This window comes from Oenanthe melanoleuca, chromosome 4 (genome assembly GCF_029582105.1).
Source record: "Oenanthe melanoleuca isolate GR-GAL-2019-014 chromosome 4, OMel1.0, whole genome shotgun sequence".
NCBI lineage: Eukaryota > Metazoa > Chordata > Aves > Passeriformes > Muscicapidae > Oenanthe > Oenanthe melanoleuca.
The window spans coordinates 38,576,203-38,600,649 of record NC_079337.1 but is presented as its reverse complement, the minus strand read 5'-3'; the positions used below and the strand labels follow the sequence as shown (position 1 = coordinate 38,600,649).

General features: G+C 38.1%; 1 long non-coding RNA gene across 4 annotated transcripts in view; it reads left to right on the top strand.

Annotated features, from left to right (window-relative positions):
- Positions 1–24,447, top strand: part of LOC130252905 (uncharacterized) — a 58,472-nt gene that overhangs the window by 10,963 nt on the left and 23,062 nt on the right. The window lies entirely within an intron of this gene.

Here is a 24,447-nt window from a genome sequence, read left to right as displayed (position 1 = left end):
ATGTGTGTATATCTGGGTACAGTGATCCAGTCACCACTCTGACAGATTTAATACGTGTCTTAAACTTGATACCTTAGGTGTTATTTTTCAACCTCTGGATCATTTTTTCTGCCCTCTGATGTTTTTTTTTCTAGTGCTTATTTATCCTTCTTGAATCATGGGCACTGCTTTTTCTAATGCTTTGTGTAGAGCAAGGTCACATCCTAATAGTTGCTCCCTTTTTTATACAGAGGATAATCAGTTATTATGTATTGCAGCTAACATTTGCTGATACATTGCATGTGTCAATAGATTGGTAGATAAGGTTCCTAGAACTGTGGAGGTCTGATACTTGCATTCTCAATGTGTGTTTGCACTAATGCATGCTCTGAATTAAGGGAGCAATACCTGTCAGATCTTCTGCATACAATGTCCCTTTTCGCTTCTTAGATGATCCAGAGACTAATACAGAGAAATATATATTTCAGATACAGAGAAATTATAATTCCCCTTTGCTAAATAAAGAGGGAAAGGCTGTGAAGAGTTAATTTTCTTCTTCCTGTAGGAGAAGTCCTACATTAGGAAGAGTACTATTCTATTGCTGTGCTCAGAGTAGAAGAAACAAGGGAGGAATAAGGGTAGAGAAGTACTGAGAGAACAGACTTCTGTGAAAGCTCTGAGTGACTGTTTTTCTGGATAGCAGGGAACTAGAAATAGCATCCAGTTAGGAATTTTACCCAAGAAACACTGAAATTTAGTAGAGCTGGCTGACTTATGCCTGGACACATACAAAACTGGTAAGAAAAACATTGTCATTAATAGCTTGTGCAAGCTTGAAATGCACTTATTTGTTTATCTCATTTGGTGCATGTACAACAGCTGCTCTGAGTACAGGTGTATGACTAATTCCTGTGGTAGAGAATTATAAAATCACAGAAATGTTGCTTGGGAAGGATATGTGCAAATCATCTAGTCCAGCTCTGTGCTTGATGCAAGCTGTTGCAAACATTCACTTGGGAATGGACCTCCTTGGGAAATCGGAAAATTTCGTCCACAGTTCCTCCAACTCCTTATCTACCGCACCTTTTTCTTATTCTGCTATAGACAGGCAAATCTTATTCAGCTCTAACATGAACTCAATCAGAGAACACCACTGTCAGGGGGAAAAAACCCTGTTCTTCTTGAGTTTAATTAGGCATTGATCCTGTCTAACATAGGCTGTATGACTGTGGATGCTGGCACACAAATGGTACGAGAGCAGACAGGAGCATCAAGAGGAACTGCTTATGTAGCACAGCTTTGTAATGTAACCACAAAGCTTGCAGTTTGCCATTGCAAAAAAAAAAAAAAAAAAAAAAAAAAAAAAAAAAAGTGAGATCATTCTGCTTCTCCCCTTCCTCCTTGGCCATTCATTTCCATTTTTCTGGTGCCCATGACAAGCTGAACTAGAAGACAACAAACCTCACCATAAAAAGTAAGTAATTACTGAATAGTTTATTGAATAGCAGTGCCAGTTGGGACAGACTTATATGGAGCTGCTCTTTTCAGTGGCAGCTAGCCATTTAGTTGGCTTTGCTGCAATGAGAAATTTAATCTCTGAAGTACAGTTCCATAGCAGTTTATCCTTATCTAAGTCAGAATTATCATGATCTGTCCTGGTATTTTTGCAGCTGAGCAGGAGGCTGGTCCAGGGAGCTTTGCAGCCAAGAACTAAGCTTGAACTAAACCCCAAAAAATTGTGCTTGTTCTCCACTGATTTCAGGGAGTTGATGTATCTGAAAATGAATCACTCTTTTATATATGAGTTTAACTTGTGACCTGACCTGATGTACATATGGTGAGAAGAGGAAGGGAAAAAGGCTGCATTAGGAATCTCTGTCCTCCAATATGGATAATGTCCATTATTTAATTTGTTCATTTCCTGAAGCATATTGTTGATGTGACTTTGTTTTCACAGTAGGTCTTAAGATTATTGTAAGATGATGAAAGAGACCTGTCTTGTATGGAAACATGCAGGTTCAATATTCTGTGAATCATTCTGGACTCATTATTGAATAACAGCTTGTGTTTGCAGGGACTGACTCAGTGACCCAGATGGTCTCTTCCAGTCTTACATTTTTAGCTGTACCCTTGCTAAGAGTACCCTAGTGTTAAAACTGTGGAGAACTAATTTTTCTTAATTTGACATTAGTTAGCCACTTTTTAATTTGTTGTATTTGGTACTATTCCATCCTTCACTGCTATATTATTTTAGCAGCAGAGTGAGAGAGAAAGCGCATTTTTGCTCTTAGTTGTGCTAAAGATTTTCCCCAAATGCAGTCATTAGAGACCAGCTGCAGACAAAACAGCACAGGCAGTTGATTTTTCAACAATGTTAGATTTTGAGCTCCTGTCTGCAGTAATTAATTAGCTTCATTGCTGAGCCGACGCCCTGCGGGACTGCATGATCATTAGTGCCAAAACCAGGAAGGGAGCATGAACTCCCAAACCCCTGAGAAACTACTGCAGCAAGTCTTGTCATCTATAGAGCATTTCAAGAACATTTCAAGTGACACTGGTAGAAAATATTCACTTTCTCATCTGTATGAGGACCTTGCTCAGATTCAGTTAGGCTGCTGGCTGAGACCAGGCAAATCTACTTCCTGGGCAAGATTTTGTCAAAGGCTATCTAAAACCCAAGGGGTTGCTCTCAGCTAATTCATCTTAATTTTGCTGATATGTGGAGAGAATTATAGAAGACTTGAGAGACATCAGGGTACAAATCAATGGTGATGTACAGTACTGGGGCTGCTGTGCCAAAAGCTAGCCCAGACCCAAGTATCTGTCAGCTAAAAGTCAAACTTGGATCCAGCAGAGACATAAATTTATCCAAATATGCCAAAATGAAAGTGCTGGCATGAAATTACACAACTTCCTTCAGGTGCAGAAAACCAGCAGACACTGAGATTATTTACAAATCACTTTTATGAAATACTTTTTGTAGGCTTGGGATGCAGTGTAATACAGTTTAATCTCTTCTCTAATCCCCCATGCTTGTTTCAGTAGAGAACAAGAAATTTAATCCAAACAAAGGATTAAGAAATTTCAATAACTGGACTACTGCCATTATTGAAACCATGGCCCAGCTCTTTAAATGCTTGTTCTTGATTGAATTGAAGTCAATGACTACATCAGAGGGAGCAGAACTGGAATGCAGAAAAGAGGAAATGAGAAGTTTAGAAGAGATACACAATTACTTTACCTATTATGCACTTCTAGCAATGCATCTTATAAACAAAGCAGCTCTGAGAAAGGATCTCTCCTCACTGGAGAATAAGGTTGGGGACAACTTTTGAGAGATGGACAGAGGAAAGAGAAATGAGATTTAATATAGATAAATGTAAGGTAATACACCTGGGAAGAAATAATAATCATCCTATATACAAAATCAGGTGCTGCTCTTTAGAAAACAGTAATAGAAAGGAAGGCCTGGGAGCAGTGGTTTATAATTAATTACTGCAGACAGGAACTCAAAACCTAACACTGGGGCAAAAATCAAATACATTCTTATTTTGGGCCAGCACCAGAGATTTGTTTCTACAGTGTGTATGCAGAGATCAGGGAGCTGGCAACAACACGAGCAAAATATTAAACTTATGGCTATGATGTTATTAATTCCATTTATAAGCTAGAGACTTGACTGCTGTTATTAAAGCTTGTGGGTTTCTGTTTGCTGAATACAGTAAAACAATAAAACATGTCCAAGATAAAAACTCCTGATGAGTTTGTAGAAGGATACTTTTTTTTTTCCTTGTCCTTATATTTAAATGCAGAGCTGTGGCTTAAAAATTATGAGATTTAACCTAGACAAGATTGTGGAAGCAAACCTTTTTTTCTAAAGAAAAACATCACATTTGAAAACAGTATAGAGATAATTAAAACAATGTAACAATTCCATAACTCAGTGAAAGGGAATCTGCTGGCAAGAAATGAAGGCCAAATGTAGAGCTATGCTATTATCTAGGTAAGAAATGCTGGTCAGTAAATGCATTTAGCAGGTAGAAAACAAAGATATTACAAGTAACTGTGTTCCACCAAAGAGCACATGAAGCATTACTATGCTGAGAAGACAGTGAAAGCCTGCCAGACAACCCAGACGGAGTGCCATGAAGAGCTGTCTGATTTCAAGACCTGATGGCTGTGTATTTAGAAGTTCACAGACTTGCAGATCAGATTGAAACAGAAATTGGTTCTAGTCCTAGAAAAGGAAAGGAGGAAAACCCTAAAAAGTTATACTATGTAGAATATTGAAGATGTACAGGACTACTTCATCTTGCTAGTGCTGTGAGCTAGTATCACAGGATAATCTTGTCTTTGATTCCTTACAGGCCATACTAGAAAGATGGCACCTCTCCCCACTATAAGGCAGCCTTGGAGTGGTATCATTTCTTCCCAGGTTAGATACAGTGTGGGCTCACACCACCAAGCTGTATGCAAGCACAGAAAGAGGTATTCATTATCCCACAGGCAACTTTTCCTCCTCCTGGGAAAATAATGGTGGATCATTTCATAGAGCCCTATATGTCAAAAAGCATTTTTTTCCTTTTTTTTTTTTTTTTTTTTTTTAAGTAAGTGCAAAACCAAGTAACTATTTTTTTAATAGCAAAAAGAAAAAAACCCCAAAAAATATAAAAGCTCTCAAAACTGACATTTCATCTTCTATCTGAGAAGGCAGATAAAGCCACATAATTAGTCAGGGAAGGATCACTCCCTTTCTCCCCGCAGCCTCCAGAGGATAAACTCTAGATAAGCCTTTCAGAGACTGCAGAGCTCCAACTGCAGAGGGTTTTACTCTGTGAAAGATGTTTGGAGCACACAATAATTAGCAGCTCACAGCTGAATTTTGCTAGCTGTCCTGGTATTTGTTGCTATCACTGCATGAAAGTACTCCTGTAGTTCTCCTGAGTCTTCCTAAATGTGTGCTGTAGTCTGATTTGTCCACACAGAACTTTTTAATAGAAAATTTGGTCAGTGTACAACACTTAAAGGCTTACAGCAAATCCCTTTTCCATGGCAGAACACCACCTGGACAGAATGAGAAAATAAAAGTTATTTTCTTGGACAAAGCAGGAACTCCTTTACTCTTTATGCTATATCCAGGCCCTTACAATCCAGGGATATTCACTGTGCTGGGAGAATCAATGGGTAGCCTGCTAATCCAAATCCACATCTTTGTATCCCCAAATCAGTGCTCAAGAGTTCTGGCAGAAGACAGGCCTTTTCTTAAGACTTGTCCTTCATCTCTGCATGCACAGTTTTTAAGTCCCAGTGGGAAAACTGTAGAGACGCTGGGAAAAAGGCTGTAAATATATTGTAATTCCTTTAAACTTAATTCACCTCTGTTTTAAGAAAGCAAACACCAAGAACTGTCTGTGTTACCTTAAATTCAGTATGTGCTTAAGTGTTTTAGGACTGATACTGTTTTTTAGATAGTCTTCATTACTGCTCGTTTCCAAACTGCAGTCTCAGATTTGTATACATTTCTTACAGGTATTTCTAACCTTTAATTGCAGTTCACTTAATGGTAGATGTGCTTATGCTGTCTCTTTTCTCATCCAAAACAGCTGTTCAAGTTTTTAACCTATGGGCTCTGCTTTGTTTTTTACAGTTGATATCTGTCCTATTACTGTATTTTATCTTTTTCAGGCATGTTTGGCTTACCTTCTCAGCTCCCATGGTCTCTCTACCCTCCCAGAAAACCAGCTGCTGGGAGCTATATGCATAACATATATGCTCTTAACAATGCTTTCATTGTCTTTCAATCCAATTGCAAAGGTCGTTTTCTCAGCTCATTGTCCCAGTCCTGTCACTCTTTTTTTGCACAATACCATTGGCTCATTTTTTTTACTGCGTGAAATACAAATGACTTCTCTTTACTTTTCAAGCCATGTCTAATCTACATCACCAAGAAATATCCTTCACTGCCATTATACAAATGATACCATTCTCATACATTCACTTACATGCTGCTGATTATGCATAGCAGAAAATCTGTGTAATACCCCTAAATCCTTCTTTCTCTGCTTTTTCAAGCATCAGGTCTCTGCCTTGAGCTTTGTCATGGTCCGAGCATAGCTACATAACTCTTTTGCTAGAGATGCTTTTTCATATGAACCAGTTATAACCTCTTCCTTCTTATCTCTCTATAAGGTACTTCAGATGCAAAACAGTTTGTTGTTTTTATGCCTGTACAGTGCAAGCTATAGTGAGGGTGGGTTTAGGTGTAATTTTAAGAGTAGTATTAACAATAAAAATACTGTAAACCAAATTATTTGTCATGTTTTGAAGTCTGTAAGATACTTGGAAGTAGTTCCAACATAGGCTGTTTAATTTGCCACATCAAGTTGCTTAAGTCTGTAGATTCCAGGGATAAATTTGCCGCAGGGACTAAGGGAGAAAGAGGAGGACTGGAACTGTGCCTTTTCTGACAGATGACTGTTACTGGCTTAGTAGAATTACCAGAATGCACCCTGAGGGGCTGTAGTCACTCTGTTTGATTCACTCAGTGAGAGATATGCTCAGCACGGTGCGATGGGGACATGGTGATGTGTTTTACAGGTCCCTTACCAGGATCACAGTCAAATTCACCCACAGTGCTGACTGGACAAACACCTGGCCACCCTTCTTTTAGCATGAAGCTATGAGTGTTTCTGCAAAATTCTGTTTTATGGAGAGCTAATATAAAATGCCATTTCCCTCCTGTTTCTGTCCCTTTTAGAAATTCTGTTATTTTATCATCTCACGTATAGTAAAGGGAATATTCTCTTGTAAGTTATATCTTTCAAAAGTCAATTAAAAGTGTTAAGACTGGATCAGAATTTAGAATAATACTCAGGATATGAAATTTAAAATTCTTAGAGACTTAAGATATCACTGAGAGGTGGGCAAAAAGCTAGAGAAATGAGATCTACATGTTTTCAATATTTAGCAGCTAGAAGATCACATTTTTATTCATGACCACAAAGTTTCTGTTTTATTCAGAAAAAATGAGTCTTGTCAAATAGCTTTGATATCATTCTCTGGCAAGATTACAAGTACATTTGATAAAGATGACTCTATTGACATAATACACTAGTTTAAGTAGGGCATTTGTTTTATTCTTCATGGCAGCCTACATAAAAGAGATGTATGGGAAGCAAAAAAAATTTAAAACTCTTTTTCTATATGGTTGTTTGCCATGTCACAGCTCCCTGCAATATGCCTGCCTCCTTTCTGTGTTTTTGCTTTATTGCTTTATAATGCCTCTAGTTTAAAAATGTCCAGTCTTTGCACAATGTCTAACATCTTGAAGTATTCAGACAATGGGCACAGGAACTAAAGCACTTTGTCCAGGATCTGTCCTTTTCTAGTTACACCTCAAAACTCTAAGGTGTCACATCTCTGTTTTATAAAATAAATATTATCAGGTTCCTAATTGAATGAATCAGTGATGCAACCATGCAATAAAGCTCGTGAACTGCTGAGCCCAGTGCAGGGCATGACTCCATCCAGTGCACTATGGATAAATATACCTTTAAAAATATCCAGCTATCATTTTTGTGCTGTTGGACTAATCACAAAAGAATCTGTGGACTGAATAGTGAAAGGGTGAAAACTATTCTCGAAGCCCCCAGTAAGAGTGTGAACACATATGCCAGATGAGAAGAGAGAGCCTCAGTTCCTCTGTGGTCTTGATGAGTCCCTGATGCCATTCACTGATACTAAGTTATACAGAGTTTAATCTCAATGATGTCAGTACAATTCTCAGCACAATTCTCAGCATATGTCTTAGTAATTTCTCCATGCAGGCAGTGAAAGGCAAAACCATGTTTTCCCTAGCACTCAGGAACAAATAGCATTGATAATAAAATGTATCTTTACTTGTCTAGTAGTTTGACTAGTTAAGGTGACGGGCTGTGAAGTTACAGAGTATTTATGCTTTTAAAAGGTGGAGTATACACCCAGTAATCACCTAGAGGCAGCTGACTCTGGTGTTCAAGAAGACTTGATTCCCAAGCTGCAAACCCTATTATTCGTCTGGGTATTAAGTGTTGATTTTTCCAGGTACATGGAACTTTGACTAAAGTAATTCAAATAATATACCCATGCTAGGAGTAAATCACACAGACAAAATCTCTGACTATAGGTGAGGAAGGCTCTCTCCTTTATCTGAAAAAGTCTCAAAGGGTACACATTATTTTCTTTTTAATAATGAATGTGTAGAGAGCTGGGGCCTTGAATATTTGGTTGGTGAGTGTAGGAAACAAGGTGGTAGAGAAATTACTTTTTATAAGATCTGCTCAACTGACAGTAATCAAAACCTTTCATTTTCTTCAAAAGTGTATTTTGATTGAGACAATACTGCAAGAAGACAGGCATTGTGTGTATAACTTTATTAAAGTAAAAATGGTGCAATTTGCTATGAGAGGTAAAATTAAATACACTTTTTAGTGGCTTGTAATCATCTAGTATCTCCTAAAGTAACAAAGTGCAACCTGAATTTTGTTTAAGAAAGTTTCTTGGGATTATGAATATGTCTGTAACAAATGACTAGTGTTATCAACAAGGCTTTTAAGTGAAGGCTTTACTGTTATAGGCTTGTCAGACTTGGATAACAAACTCTTAGTATTTCAGCCCCTAAATCCTGAACAGAAAGATATTATTATCTTGTGTCTCTGACAAACTAAAAGAGAATCTTTGTTTGCAGAGCTCCCCAGTGTTAACACAGTACTAGTTAATGATTTCACCATGGTAATTACTTTCTAGGGTCTGTCAGTCAGGTAGTTTTAATGTGTGCAGAATGGGCCACATCAATTTTGTGCAACATTACCATTTTACCTGGTTACATACTCCTTGTCTATCAACCTATCCATAAGAATTTCTGGATATATGGACCAAGTTATCATAGAATCACAGAATCCTAGAATGGTTTGGGTTGCAAAGGACCTTAAAGATCATTTAGTTCCAACCCCCCTGCCATGCACAGGGACACCTTCCACTAGACCAGGTTGCTCCAAATCTCACCCAACCTGACCTTGAACACTTCCAGGAATGGGACATCTACAATTGCTCAGGGCAACTTGTTCCAGTGTCTCACCACCCTCACAGTAAAGATTTTTTTCCTAATACCTAATCAAAACCTGCTCTCTTTCAGTTTAAAGCCATTCCCCCTTGTCCTGTCACTACATGCCCATGTAAAAGGCCTCTGGCTTTCTTGTAAACCCCCTTCAGGTATTGGAAGGCAGCAAGTAGGTGTCCCCAGAGCCTTCTTTTCTCCAGGCTGAACAATCTCAATTCTCTCAGCCATTCCTTGTAGGAGATGTGCTCCATTCCTCTGATCATCATGGTGTCTCTCTTCTGGACTCACTCCAACAAGTTGATGCCCTTCCTATGCTGGGGACCCTAGAGTTGGATGCAGCATTCCAGGTGGGTCTTGACATCTCTCCAGAGCAGAGGAGAGGGCCAGAATCACCTCCCTTGCTCTGCTCTCCATGCTGCTTTGGACGCAGCCCAGGACATGTTTGGCTTTCTGGGCTCTGAGTGCACATTGCCAGCTCATGTCCAGCTTCTCATCCACCAACATCCCCAAGTCCTTCTTGGCAGGGCTTCTCTTGATCCCTTCACCCCGAAGCCTGTTTTGATATCAGAGATTGCCCCAGTTCAGGCACAGCACCTTGGTCTTGTAAATCTTACAAGATTCCCATGGCTTGGCTTCTGGAGCTCATCCAGGCCTCTCTGGATGGTGTCCCATCCTTCAGGTGTGTCAACAGCACCTCTCAACATGGTGTCATCTGCAAATTTGCTGAGCATGCACTTGATTCCTTTATTTATGTTATTAATGAGAATCATAAATGGCACAGTATGGACTCCTGAGGGATTCCTGTGGCCATCCAACTAATTCCTAATCCACCCATCAAATCCCTCTCTCTCCAATTTAGAGGGATTGATGTTGTTTGGAACCCTGTAAAAGACTTTACAAAACTCCAGATAAATGACGTTTATACAGCTTCCCTTGTCCACTGATATAGTCCCCCCATCAGACAAGGCCACTAGGCTGGTCAGGCAAGACTTTCCCTTTGGTCAGTCCATGCTAGGTGCCTCAAATCATCTTCCTGTCTTCCATGTGCCTTTAGCACAGCTTCTAGGGTGATATCTTCCATGATCTTCCAGACACAGAGGTGAGGCTGACAGGTTGGTAATTCCCAGGGTCCCTCTTTCTACCCTTTCTAAAGATGGGCACTATTTCCCTTTTTCCAGTCTCCTGGGACTTCACCTGACTGCCAGGACTTTTTAAATATCTTGGAGTGTGCCTTGGCAACTACATCAGCCAATTCCCTCAGGGTTCTGGGATGTTCCTTATCGGGACCCACAGGCTTATGTACATTTCAGTTTCTCGTAAGGAACTTGATCTTTACAATCAGAGGGACTTTGCTCCCCCAGTCTTCATCTGGCTGTCCATCTACTCAGGAGGTGTAGGAAAAGAAGTTTCCATTAAAGACTGAGGCAAAAAAAAATTGTTGAGTAACAGTCCTTTTCTCATCTGTTATTACCAGTTTTATATGTCAAGTCTGAGAAGAAACTTGTTTTTTTAAATATCAAAACCAGTTGGAATCCTGCAAGTTTTGTGAATATGGAAAGGTGGGTAGAGAGAACCTCACATGAGGGTTCCCATGGTGCAAAGGTTTTGGAAAGGGCTCCACTATTGCCATTTTCCCTAGATACACTAGGTGACCAGCTGGTATAGGCCTAATTCAGAAATAGCACATCATGTGCTATGTCTAGCCATGCTCACAGGTAAGAGACATGGTGGACTAAAATGTACATGAAATTATAGCTGTGTATTTTTAAAAGTGCTTTTATCCACTGTGAACTTGATTTAGTCCAGTCCTAAATTAGCAGTTCACGAGATTTATAGTTGCATCACTGGTTCATATGTGCTTTATTCAAACAGTGTCATCTAATAATAACTCTTTTATAAGATAAGGAGAAGGGAGGTCTAATCTTGCAGTTTTGAGGTGGAATTAGAAAGGACAGATCCTTGATTAAATTCTGTATCTCCTATACGTGTTCGTTTGGCTTTCTGAATACCATGAGACACTAGAATTGATGCAAAAATTGGAGTTTTTTAAAACGTGTTCATTGAGTATGCTTGTAAGTGTTTGTAAAGGACTCTGGCACTCAGTTGGAGTGCTGACATTGGTTTCAATTAGTGTGTGATGAGTCCCTTTGTCGTTGAAATCATCATGTTTAAAGGTATAAATAGGGAAAGCAACTGGCTAATAAAATTTGAAGTGAAAAAAATCAGTTTTAATATGTTTGCAAGAGCTAGGTCACGACTTTTTTCAGCACAACAGTTGGAGTCACAGCTTGGAGAAACTTGAGAACATCTGTTATTTCTGTTGAAAAATACAAGTACACTGAGTTACTCACACCTTTGAAATTCTTTTGTGGGGGTGGAAGACAGCTCCTCCCCTACACAAAACTGATTTGCTCAGGATTTGGAGAACATTTGACTAGTTCATCCTTTAGGTCTCTCATAATTCAGACACAAATGTTCTTCAGAGGGAAGCTTTGAAAAGGTTTTTCCTGTGAGGTTAGTTGAGTCCAGACATAAGGGCTGAAATGACTTGTACATTTGCAATACATAGAAGTTAATTTTACATGCAAGCTTCTTTAGTTTGTAAAATACATGAAGTTGCTGTCTTAAAGAAAACAAAACAAAACAGAAGAAATCTAGTTACAATTTATCTGTGAGACAATACTTAATTTCTTTTCCTATATTTTTTCTGTAATAGAGTTTTGGAAACTATTTACTTCTGTACCAAGTCCTAGGGACAAGGGAAAAAATCAGTGAAAACTGAAAGCATTTCTTATCATCAACCTACCTATCAGATATACATACATGCTACTCTCCTGGGCATATACATCACAACATATCACTAAAAAAAATTTACTGTTTTTTTAGCCCTATGAAAATGTGTGCTCTGTGCCAGCATACACCAAGGATTTAATGTTTTACTCACATATTCTATTGACCCTTTAACTAGCATCAAGCCAAGAGACCTGTTTTGTGGGCTCATGAAAAGGGTCTGAGTGACAGCCATTTGAGTGGGAAGATTCCTGGACAGGCTGATGTGCCCAAAATGCCAAGGAGAGCAGATTACTTTTCATTGCAGACATATTAGGCTGCCTAGTAGGCAGTGTCTAGTAAATAAAGGAAGGAACAGAGAGAAGGTGGCAGAAATGTGGAAAGAGGTGTAGTAGAGGTAAGAGCATGGAGCCTAGAAAAATATCTTTGAATATGAAAGGAGGTGAATAGGAAAAAGAAAACTGTAATAAGGTTGTGGACTGGAAGCAAATAATGACTACCAGTGGGAATGGGGACATCTATGAAAGAAACTATTCTGTAACCTATTCCCATTTTCATCTCTAGACTGTCTGTTTAGGTGATCTCTCCCATATAATATGGATTTTCCTCCAAGTACTGTATAATGTAACAGTTTGGGCTGATGGAAAGCTGCAATTCTCCATGGGAAAGCTAATCCATTGAATAGAACATGGTAGTTGAACAATAACTCCCCAGAAACTCTACAACAATTCACCTAGGAGAAGTTTAGTTATAGATTAACCCCAGATAAGGGGATTAATTTAGTTTTCCTAACTAAACATCAATTTTAACTCAGCATAATAGATTATGTTCTACTTTTCCTAACAGAATAGAAATAGTTCAGGGAAATTGTGATTTGGACACTTAGTTTTCCAGGGAAAAAAAAGCAAAACATTTTGTAAAACCTTCCCAACTTCCTCTAAATCAAACAATATTCCATGTAATTTAGATTAGCTTTCATACAAATGAGAAAATGACAGATAACTTGGGGGTTTTCTTTATTTTCATGTTTTTTTTTTTCCCTTTTCTAGCTTCTGTTTCTTTAGTGTAGCTTAATGAATTTTCCTGGTGATTCTAATTTCTTCTGCATGTACAGCATCTGGTTATCTGTCTCGTGCAACAATCCATGTTTCTGACATCTTCTTGATGCTTTTTCTTTACTATTTTCCTATCACTTCCCTGTGATGCCTTGTTAGTTTTCCTCATTTCTCTATATTTTTTTCTCTTAATTTCTCTGCATTTCTCTTTCCTCTCCATCAAATTGACCAAAAGCACTCTCTCATTTGTTTTTCTAATGTTATTTTAAACTGCAATTCCAGCCTGACATTAACTTCTCATTTTCTCTCTCAGAATCACATACTGAGTTTTCTCTCACATTATTAGAAAGCAGATCCTTCAGTTTCCTTCCGTCTTCACAGCATAGCCATGATTTTATTTTTCTAGATAAAGATTTCTGTGGGTTTTTTTCTCAGTTATTTTTCTTCCAGCTTCAACTTTGCCCCTAGGAGGAAGAACAAGATAGTAGTTTTGCCTCTTGGGTGATATTCCTCTCTAAATGAGTAAGGTTGTTTCTGTTCTTGATGGTGTTTAGTCATTAACAGACAGTTTGCCTTGCAAATATTTGTCAATAATTTAGTTAAATAGTAATAAAAAGTAAACTCTGTGACTGCAAATAAAAAATTCCTTCTCCTGCAGAGGTTCAAGTGATTTAGGCCGTACATAAAAGGGAATTTCAGGTTACAGAGTAAAATATTTATAAAAGGGCTTTTTAGCACAAACATGTGTGTATGCTGCAAGAACAATCACACAAAATATTCCTATTAGAAAGTACATGTAAATCTGTAAGAGAAAAGTTACAAGTTATCTTATTAAAACTTCAAAATATATTAAAATAAACTGAAAGAATACACACATTAAACTTTAGACAGTACAGAGCTTATGTTTCCCCTGAGAAAGAGAAATCATGGCCAGAGTACAAGTGTAGAGATAATCAGAGACTTGTTTCTTTTCTACCTCCCGAGGTAAGGCTTAATCCTACAGTAATCTCTTTACTGAGAGCCAAATTTTAGTCAAGGAACCTGCTGCACAGATTTTAAACTAGCATTCAGTTAGATATTTTCAGTATCTAGGAAGCAGCTATCCTATGAATTTATAGTCTGCATTGTTTTTTGTTTTGTCCTGCACTGCAATGCACTCACGTGGATTCATTACAGATTTGCTAGTTTATGTCATGATATAGAGTGAGACCTCCAGTCATGACCAGTAAACCTCAGAGTCCTGTCCTTTAGCACAGGAAGGGAGTTTGTACTGGGCACAATGATTGGCACACTCTGGGAATGAGCATAAACCGATTATCTCAGAACAATTTTTCCTTTGAGCATTTCAGCCTGTGTTGCCCCATTGTCAAGCTTGCTTTAAGGATAAATGCCAAACAGATTTGGAGTTTGTTCCAGTGGGGTGGATATTGAGCAGATTGGTCTTCTGTCTTTTTGATTTCCAGTTTGCAGCCCTCTTGTAAATTGGATGACTCTTTTAATTCCCAGGTGAAATGGGAAAGAGAAACATAGCAAAAAGAGAAATATACAGGCTGAGGTTAAGTTTGGGATTTTTTGTTAGAGGCCCAGAGGTTAGATCTACCAATGGATTTCAGTGATATTTATGTATATGATGTTAAAATTTGCACTCAAATGAAATTTTGCACTGAAGATGAGTAACTCACAGGTGCTGCTTCTCTGATAATAAAGTTCCCACATATCAGGTGCCATGCCCAAGGGTGTCTCAGACTTGGGTGCTGGAGAGCTCTCTCATCTATATAGGTCCCAATGATGGTCAACAATGAGGTAACCCCTTCCTAACTGGAAATTAATCCTGTCACCATTCTGGACTTAACAAGCTCAGGGTCCATGTAAAACACGGTAGTCAGGAGCAGTGGTACTTTTTAGGAGAGGAAAAATGGAACAAGGGGTATTCTACATGTCTAGAAGAACAGCCATAATGCTTAATAAACCAATCTGTGGGTGTCTAATTTTGATTACCAGTCTAGAAACCAGTCAAACCAGTAGAAGGAGAAGTGGGTGGTCTAAAGACAAGTGTCTCTGGAAGGGATGGATGTTCAGGGGGTGTGGGTATCCAGGTGACCCTATGTGGCACAGGTGCATTCCTACACAGTGGTCTGAAGGGTCAGGTAGAGAAAGGGTAGAAAAAATGTTTTGCTGCTTGCTGGGTTGACTTGATTCACATATTTTTTGTTTGTGTTTAAAATGAAGTTGACATAGAAAAGTTTTATTTATTGGACTAGTAGAAAGGAAAGAGTGGCCTGTACCCTCTCGTTGTTTATCCAAGGGCTTAATGATTAGAGCATTAATGCAGGCAGTAGGTGCACAAAGTCCATTAAATTTACTGCCTGCAGGAATTCCACGTGCAGTGCCTTAATTGAGAAGCTGTAAAATGTTCAAGTATTCTGCTTACTGAATTCCCTTTTCTAAAGTTTTGCATGGAATGATTAAGTATGCTTTAGATTAGGAAGAGTGAGTGTGTCACTAGCTGGTGAGAGGACTCACAAAGAAATGGGAAGGTGAGGGAGCTTGGTTCTTATGAATAGTTGATATAGGATAGTTGCCAAAAGAAAAACTGAAATCCCTTTTGTGCAGATCTAACCACCAGGCTTTAGAGGTTACTCTCTTGGCATACAAAAATTAAGAACTGGGCCATTCAATTTTATACTTCTATACTGGGTTGAGGACCAGCTCCACACTGCTGTTCTTGAACTTGGTGATACCTGGTGGCAAGAGTGCTTTGTGTTCAGTTTTGCAGCATTTAAGACAAAAATCTTACATTTTGTTGGGTAGAGAAGTGGTTTTGTTTGTTATTGGGAGAACTAGTATGGTAACTCAGCAGTTTCCACAAGAACATACTTATTCACTGGAAACATCTCCAATGTAAGTGGCATTCCTAGTCAAAAGTGAGTACATGTCATGTGTGTAAGCATATACAAACAACAGGGACACTCATTTGAAATCAAAGGGACCGAGGTCAAAATCAGTTTGAATAGAGTCTCTTTGATCTCAGCTGAGCAACCAAAACTATTTATTCTTCTGGAATGAACAGGTCTATCTGATTTTATTCCTATAGGTTTTTAAAGCATAAGGGTCCATCTCAAAGCAAAAAACCCTGTTTTTCTGAAACCATTGCAAATCTTTGCAATGGCAGAAAGTAGTTTATTTCCTGCCCTCTTCTACCTAAAATGAAACCTAAAAATTCCTTAATGTCTTCTGCACATATTAAGGGTTGAAGTCTGCCCTCTTTTCACAATAAGGATGGGAAGTTGTTGTGGAATTGGCTCGCTACAGAAGTATAACCCTTAATTAGCAGGAAGGAAGCTTAATGGAGCCTGAGGACCTGGTTAGCTCTCAGCTGTGCCTGAGGGTGTGAAGCAGCTGAGGAGGTGGGCAGGAAAGATCTAGTATAGAAGAAAGCTCAAGTAGTGGAGTTAGTGATTAGCTGCAAGAAAATCACAGTCCATGTGAGCTGAGAGGAAGCAGGGAGCTGGAGGAACCAAACTGAGATCAGGAATTTTATGGTTTGTGCTTTGAGTAAGGAAAAGCTGGGCTCAGATGGAAGGTCTGCAGAGAATTGTGCCATGAGAGGGACAGGCCTGCTTGATATTTGCCAAGGGATGTGAGAGTTGAGGAGTATGTGTTAACCTGTGAGAAGTGTTGCAGCAAAACCTTAATGGGCATCCAGAAGAAGGCTCTTTTTTTTTTTTTTTTTTTTTTTTGATGCTTCTACTTAAATCCTGACTGAGGCTTCAGTTTGCAGAGTCCAGCAAGATTTGTATGGCTGCACTGGTGTGAAAAGTTGTTCACACATACAGATTAGATGAACTAAGGGAGAAGTTGAGTTATTTCTTGGAAAGACGTTGATACCTTTGATCACTTGCCCCACAAATAGCATTAAGCTTTTTTGCTTCCTGAAAAAAAAAGATGTATCAAGGTTCATGCATGCTTATGTCAGGGCAGTGCATGCTACATAGATTTGGTATTCATGTTTTTGAGACACTTCTTTTTTGGTTGTTTCTTGCATTCATGAATAGTGTCCTCTCTGTCCCCACCTAGGTATGTGGAATGGGTGCTTATGGATTTCTTTCTAATGCCTGAAATGGAAGCTTTTGAAACTCTGCTTTCCAGAACTGCTGCAAGAATCATAGCTGACAGACTGGTCATTAGCACTGGGAACTTTTGACTTGCTTGCCTTATAGGCCTAACTGAACCTGGAATTTGTGACTTAAAAGTTCTGTTGATATATTCCCCATATACCCCACCAGTCAGTGCAAGCAAGGGAGCTGAGGGTTTTTTGTTTGAATACTTCTAGCTAGCTTCAACTCTCAAAAAGAGACAAAAATGATGTAAGGTTTTCTCTTCTAAACTAATTAATTATGTCTATAATGCTATTGTGAGGAAGTCTGAGGTCTTTTTGTAGCTGTAGAATTTACTGCAGATGACACAGAGCCTTTCATCATACTTTTGTGGTGTAAGGGCTGAACCTTGTCACAAAACTCTTGCAGGTGACAAGGTGTAAATTTAGGAAATCTAGGCAATTGCAGCAGCTACTGTTTTGAGCTTGGACATTACCAGGTGAAACTTTGCCAGATTATTCTGGTTCAATTTAGAAGTAACTTAAAAAGGAAGCATTTGATTTACTTAGAGAAGATCTATCCTACTTTTGTCTAGAATAATTGTCTCCTTTGCAGAAACAAAATGGTCTTCCTTAAAGCTAGGATACATATTTTGTCTTACCATATAAAGCTACTCAGCTGTTTTTTCTCTACTAATTTATAAATGGGAATTTTCTTCTTTCTTCCATCTCAATGCTTTTAAGTGGAATATATTAGAAAAGGTGCTTGATTTCTTTCACAGAACATAGCTAAACAAAGAATCATTGCTGTTTAACCATTTGTCTTCTACCATGTGAGTGTATGATACTGAAATATTAGCTTCTGCTAATTTGCAGAACTGATGTATTCTAATAAGGAATCCTAATAAAACTGGTTCATAACTTCTATTCCTGTTAAACATTAAATTTAAATTACATACTGGAAACAACTGCATTTGTGACAATTTTTTTATGATTAAGAAGTTATTAAGAGTTACTAAAATCTTCCTTATGCATACTTATGCCATCTTCTACTTTTAACTGTGTGTCTTAAGACTCTAATGGGACTAGAAAAATCTCACAATGCATATCTCCATAATTCCCACTGCTATGCTGAAAGATAGTATTAAGAAGATCATTAAGAGCATAGTCTCTTTATGTTCCCATAAGCTTTCCATTAATTTGCATTTAGCTGTCTAAACTACAGCAAAGTTAATATTTACAGCAAGTTAGTACATTGCTAATAGAAATGTGAAGCACACTTATTCTTCTGGTTGTTAATACTCCTGTCTGGGCACAGATGTGTTTTCATGGGATATGTTTGGTTGCTAGATATTCGCTGTTGACAAGAGCACCCAGAATCTTGCTGGGCACACTCAATTTGTAAGAGCATTCTGCCCTAAAAGCTTGGTTGTACACCAAACTGTGAAGCCCTTCCATGTTTCCAAATGCCCCTGTAAAGTGGTGTTGGGAGCAATAGCAAGCAGGTTTTCCTGTAGATAAACACAGTGTGTGGATTAAAGAGCAACAGTGTTAGTTGAGCCCGTGGGATGTGTACAGCTCCGTTTTGGGAGGCATGCCTGTCCCAGCAGTGGGCCAAGGTTACAACACTGGCACAGAGAAGAAGAGATATGTGTTTGTCAAAGCAATTGAATTAGGCTTTCTGCACATTCGGGCATGCATTCCTGTGTTTGGTGATCAAAAACACAGTTTGGATAAAATTCCATAAACTGGTACTCCAGGCATGAAACAACTCTGCCTGTACTACCAGGCTGCTGCTTTTATTTGCTAGTAAGGAAAGGAACAATGCTGCAATCTTTCCAGATGTGACAAAACAAATATTTTGCTAGAATAAAACATATTTGCATGTATTTGCTACAGTCTGAAGAGAAGTGTTTTCTTCCATCAGATGGCGAGGCAGTAAATTTCATTGAGTCAACTTGTTTCTCACTGCCAGCAGCCTTCTGTGCCTTACAGATCTGTTTTTGCTGAGACCATTTCTAATGTTCAAAAGTTTTAATCTGCTTGTTTAAAAGCTGTCAGAAAGTTGACAAGAATGAATGTTTACTTTAAGTAGCCCTAGGCTTCCCATCTGATCGTGGGCTGTGTTCCTGGTAGGAATGGGGACCCAGCTTAAAACCAGAGAAAGCTGAGGCAAGTGTTGATACTTAGCACAACATATCGTTTTATTGTGCACTGGTTGGAGCCCCAGTGAACTTTGGTGAAAATATTAAATGTGGCTTTTCAGCAGTCCCTCAGGGAAGCTGTTACAGAAGATTTTAATCTTTTCTTTTTGAAAGTCCTGAGCATCAGGCATTAACACTTTGTATGTTGTCATAGCATGCCTCAAAGCTCTGCTGCATTTGTGTGAAGGATCACTGAGCAGTTGTATCATGAAAGGGAAAACAAATGGTGAATGACTCTTGATTGCTTTTGGTTGTGCCAACTGCACTAAGGTATTTGTTTAAATGAAAGCTTTTAGCATAAATAGCTATGTATACAGAAACCAATTCAAGTTTTGAGAGTTCTACCTAAAATTTCTGTTTGCTTCCATAACAGCTGTGAGAATGAAATAAACAGATAGGTTTGACAGGAGCCATATGCCCCTTCTCAGGTTAGAGCTATAATCATCATGGCACATTATTGCACTAGCAATAAAATGTTTGCAAGCTACATAATAAAGGTGCTTAGATATTGGTCTCTCAGATGCTGAAGAAGAAGCTGCATTTAATTGAAAATGTTTGAAAACACTCGGGTCAGGACGTAAGAGAAATGGTAATGTAGGAGAGGTAAGTATAATGTTAATATCAGTTGTAATTTTCTCTGAGGTATGTAACCATTTGGTTTTGTTTATGAATACACATAAACTGTATCTGGAAATAACCCCCTAACTGTCTCTTATTTAAGTGGAAAGGAAATTTATTTGTGGACAAACTACCTGGAATGGTTGTTCATCACTTTACTAGTAGACAGTCATAGTTCTGCAGAAATATGCCTTTACACTTTGCTTATTCAAATATGTAGCAACAGAAAACAGTGTGTATGTGAATGATGTTTTTACATGATTTGCCCTGCTGGAGAAGAAGTAAATCTGGCATGTCAGGGCTAGTTCATGGTACAGTAAAGTATTCCAGTCTTCCTGAAAATGAGTATTGGGAGTTGATAACAATATTAGCATAAACGCCCAACTCTACAGTTGTAATAAGGTCAAACAATTAACAACCCTTTACAATACAAACCTTTTTATTTTTGAAATTCTAACATAATCTAGGTGAGTGTCAGATCTGACTTTTAGAAATTTAGGTAATGGCAAGTATAAAAAATTCTAACTTCCATTGCCATATGTGTAAGCAGAACAGGGTTCTCCTATAGCTTTACAGAATTGAAAAAGAAGAAATAGAGACTTAGCAGGAGGTGGTTTAGTTTTGCTTCACTTGAATTTAGTTCTTCAGGCTTATGTTTCTCATTTTATCTGACTTCTGATTTATGCTTGACATTGTAGCATAAGGAAGGTTTATACAGTTCTAAGAGCTTGTTTCTAAATAATCTTTTAGAGGCATGGATTTTCTTAATTGATTTTTTTTTCCACAATCCTGTTAGGATAATAAAATGGAGGCAGCTATTCTTTACCTGAAGACATATCAACCTTTCATTTGCCTTCAGATAAGGAATATAAAGTAGTAGGAGATTGATTAAAGCAAATCTTGTATCCTTGCAAATATTACCACTGTCATGTCCTTCTAAGTTCTGGTTTGTGTTGATATTGACCTCGAGTGCTGAGTGGTACCTGAGTGAGAAAGAAAGATGGCTGTTATTACTATTAATCATTACCTACAGAGGAGCATCTGGGACCAATTATGATGTATTCTGAAGGGACAATCAGGATTATCTGGAATAGAATAAATATTGGCAATATTACTTTGTGGGAAGGAAGGAACCACAGAGTGCTTAGCCCTCTGTATCTAGTTGAGATACTGCTGCTGTAATAGGAGATCCTGAAATTGAGGGGATTTTTGTGGCTTTTTTCCCCGCTTTTCCCTACCTGAATGTCTTGTTTAATGACAGGGTTATGGTTGAAGTTGACACAAAAAGGTGTAATTTCTTTCAGAATTGCTTATTTTGGCACAAAAATACGATAAAAATAGATAATGCAATTTAAAAAATTCTCTGGGATTCAAAGATGGGGGATAGGTAACAATGACTGTGATTATGGGGCTTGAGATTGATAGCTCACTTGTTATTTACTCTCTAGGATTCTAGTGGGATCCCAGAGCTATATACTATTGGAATTTATGGACAAATGGCAATGTAGCAACATGCTGAGTTGTTAGAAATGTTCATATTTGCAGTGTTTTGATGGAAGACTCTGTGGAAATTAATTCCTTATATTTGGTTTGAGTCCTTTGATGCCAGCAGATTCCTTGTGAGGCTATGCAAAATAATTTTGTAGTTCCTGCTAGAAAGTACAGAATGGCTAGGTATGTTGGAATGTAAGAAATCAGTATTTTTAATCTTCTGTATATGAGACTAAATATCGGCAACGTAAGGGAAAAATAGTTTTCTGTGAAGGTGTGTCCACCTGAGATTCTAGAAATCCAATCTCATTATGCCACATGTTCTTTTTGAGACTTAGCAGCAATAAAGCAACATATTTTTCTACAAAGTAAAGGTGATATTCCATTTTTGGCATGAATCCTGTTCTTGAAATTCGTGCACAACGTGGTTTTGATTTATTAATAGGCACTGGATACCTATCGGACCTGCTAGTGCTTGGTCAGAGATGAGTAGGAAATATATAAGAAACAAAACCCATACCCCTTGTTTTTCCTTTTTGTATTTACCTCACTTGGAATCCTGAAAAAAAAATCTGGCATCACTAGGTGATCAAAAAACTAAGCCATTGTATATGTGTTAAGGAACATATTGGAGCTGCTGTGTACTTTTCATCTGTTCACTCTCGCAGTTACAGCAGGGTCACTGTTTACCCCAGATAACTTAATTTGGTAGGGTTAAGTAGAGAATTATATCCTGCCTAAATTACAGATACTTGCTATCCTTGTCTCCTTGATTTTTATTCATTACTGGATTGTACTTGTGGCATGTTCTTACTCTCTCCTGATTTATAATGGATCTCTTTATTGAATTATTGAGCAAAACTTTTAAATAAAACATCAAAGAATTCTCTTCTACTATCAATTCTTCTATAGTCATTAGATGTATCTACCCTTAGGACCACTTTCCTCATCAGAATACTGACACTGCTAGACTTATTGCTAAATGTACTGTGCACTAAAATGTTCATCCAATATAGCCTTTTTTTCTTTTGAGAGTGAAATTATTTTCCTTATAAATATGCAGAATTGGTCTCCTTCCTGTGCAAGTATTTTCCACAGTAACTGTTTTGTTCTTTCTGGCCACCTTAAATGTTTTTATAGGTGAAGGAAAACTAAGTACTTGCAGAAAATGTAGTTAAATTGCTTTTTAAAAGTAAGTCCATTATCAGAGTTAAGAAAAAGACTGGAGTTGGTCTTCCAGCCATTGGTCATCTTCCATGTCCTGTGTATTACATACTGCTTTCCTTGTCTATAGAGCCACTGAATCCAGACTGTGAATTGTGATGATTTCTCAGTGATCCAGTTTGTGTGGAGCTCCAGACTTAAGCTCAGGTCTTCTCATTGCCAATTGTGTAAACTCTATTTGTTCATGCTGCTTTTATTTATTTACTTATTTATATATTTGTCTATATTTTTAAAATATGTTTTTCTCATGCATTAAGACTGACTTAACTGTATAGTTCTGATTTCTATTATACTTTAGCTTTATGCTACCTTTGAGCTTCTTGTCACTTCCATAGAAGCAGTAAGTCTGACTTTTTGCCTGGAGGGGAATTAATGTTTACTTTGCATGTAACAAAAAAAGAGAAGGCACAAAGCACTGTTCAGAATGCCAAGAAATAGTTTGTGGTGTAAGTTATGTGCTTCAAGGATACATGAGGCTAGTAGAAACAACATTGAGTTTCTGAAAGTAAAGCAGATGCCTAGATTCACCCAAAAAAAAAAAAAAAGGAAATTTGGAACAGCTTGGCTTTTTTTTTTTTTTTTTTTTTTTTTTTTTTTTTTTTTAATAAATGAAATACCAGAAGGAATATATATGTTTATATTTAAATGTTTAATTTCTGTGGGCATTATTTAAATATATATTTCTTCCATCTGGCTATTTTCATGAAAGCTATAATAGTCTTGCTAGGATATCTAGCCTAGAAAGCCTTCCTATTGTGTCCTGTTGTCTGACATATTTTAGTCCCTCAAATGGCAATAAGCAGAAAAACTTATTTAGGTGCTGATTTTAAAAGAGGGGGAAGGGACCATCTTTCACCATCAGCTAACCCTTCTACAGGCAAGAGCTTTTTGTAGTGTTGGCCTGAGATAAGCTTTTTGTAGTAATACATCATTTCAGTAAGTGCATGGACAATTGATGAGTAAGCCATTAAATGGAAAGACACAACCTCTAGACTTAGGAAGCCCCTGACCTGCATTTATGTGAAAGCTGAAAAAGATACTGAGGTTATGGTATAGCATTATCTCCTTACCCTGTTGTTCTGCCAGTCCCTGACAGAAATAGGATACTGGCTGAGCAGTGCTTTGGTGTATGGCTCTTAATGTGTGCTGTTAATGCACCTGCTTGGATTTGGCCCCACCTGTGTGTGTCTGAGTAACAGAAGACTTTTCTTACTGCTTGGGGCTATCAGTATGTTTTCAGTTGAAACTCTTTGAGCTCTTGATTCTCCAACCCTTGGCCCCCACCAAAGTAAAGCAAGGTAGTCAAAGGTAGTTCAAGATGTATGTAGATACAAACTGCATTATGAATCCTGTGGCAGCCCCCTTCCTTAACTGCTTCTCATACCAAATTCTAACACCAGTGTTTCTTTGCTTTATGATCTAAATTATTTTATTTTTTGCCTCCAGGGCCCTAGATATGTCTCTATAAATTAGGTTTTTATCTGTTTCAGATGTTTGTAGCATTGCAGAGTCTCAAGTTTTCTATATTAATTGTCTAATGCTTCATATACATAGCACTTCAACGATGTTTTTTATGCTTTAATTTGCAGCATTTCTATGAGGCACATTCCTGAAGACAGTTTCTTGTCCCAGTTTGCCCAGCTGACTGTAAATCTTCCTTTACTGATGAAATGTTAGCAGGCTGCTCTCAGCAGCTCTTAGCTTTCAATCAGTTATTGCTTCTTCCCTGAGCTGTTGGGAACTCCCAAATTATGCATTTGTTGCTTGTGTTTCATTTGCAAGAGTCATTCATTTCTGCCTTTAATCCCTGTTCCAACTGGCAGTGGGGACTGTGGCAGTCCCAGGCCGTGCTGAAGCACCTGACACTGTAGATCCATCTACTGAAACTTGAGT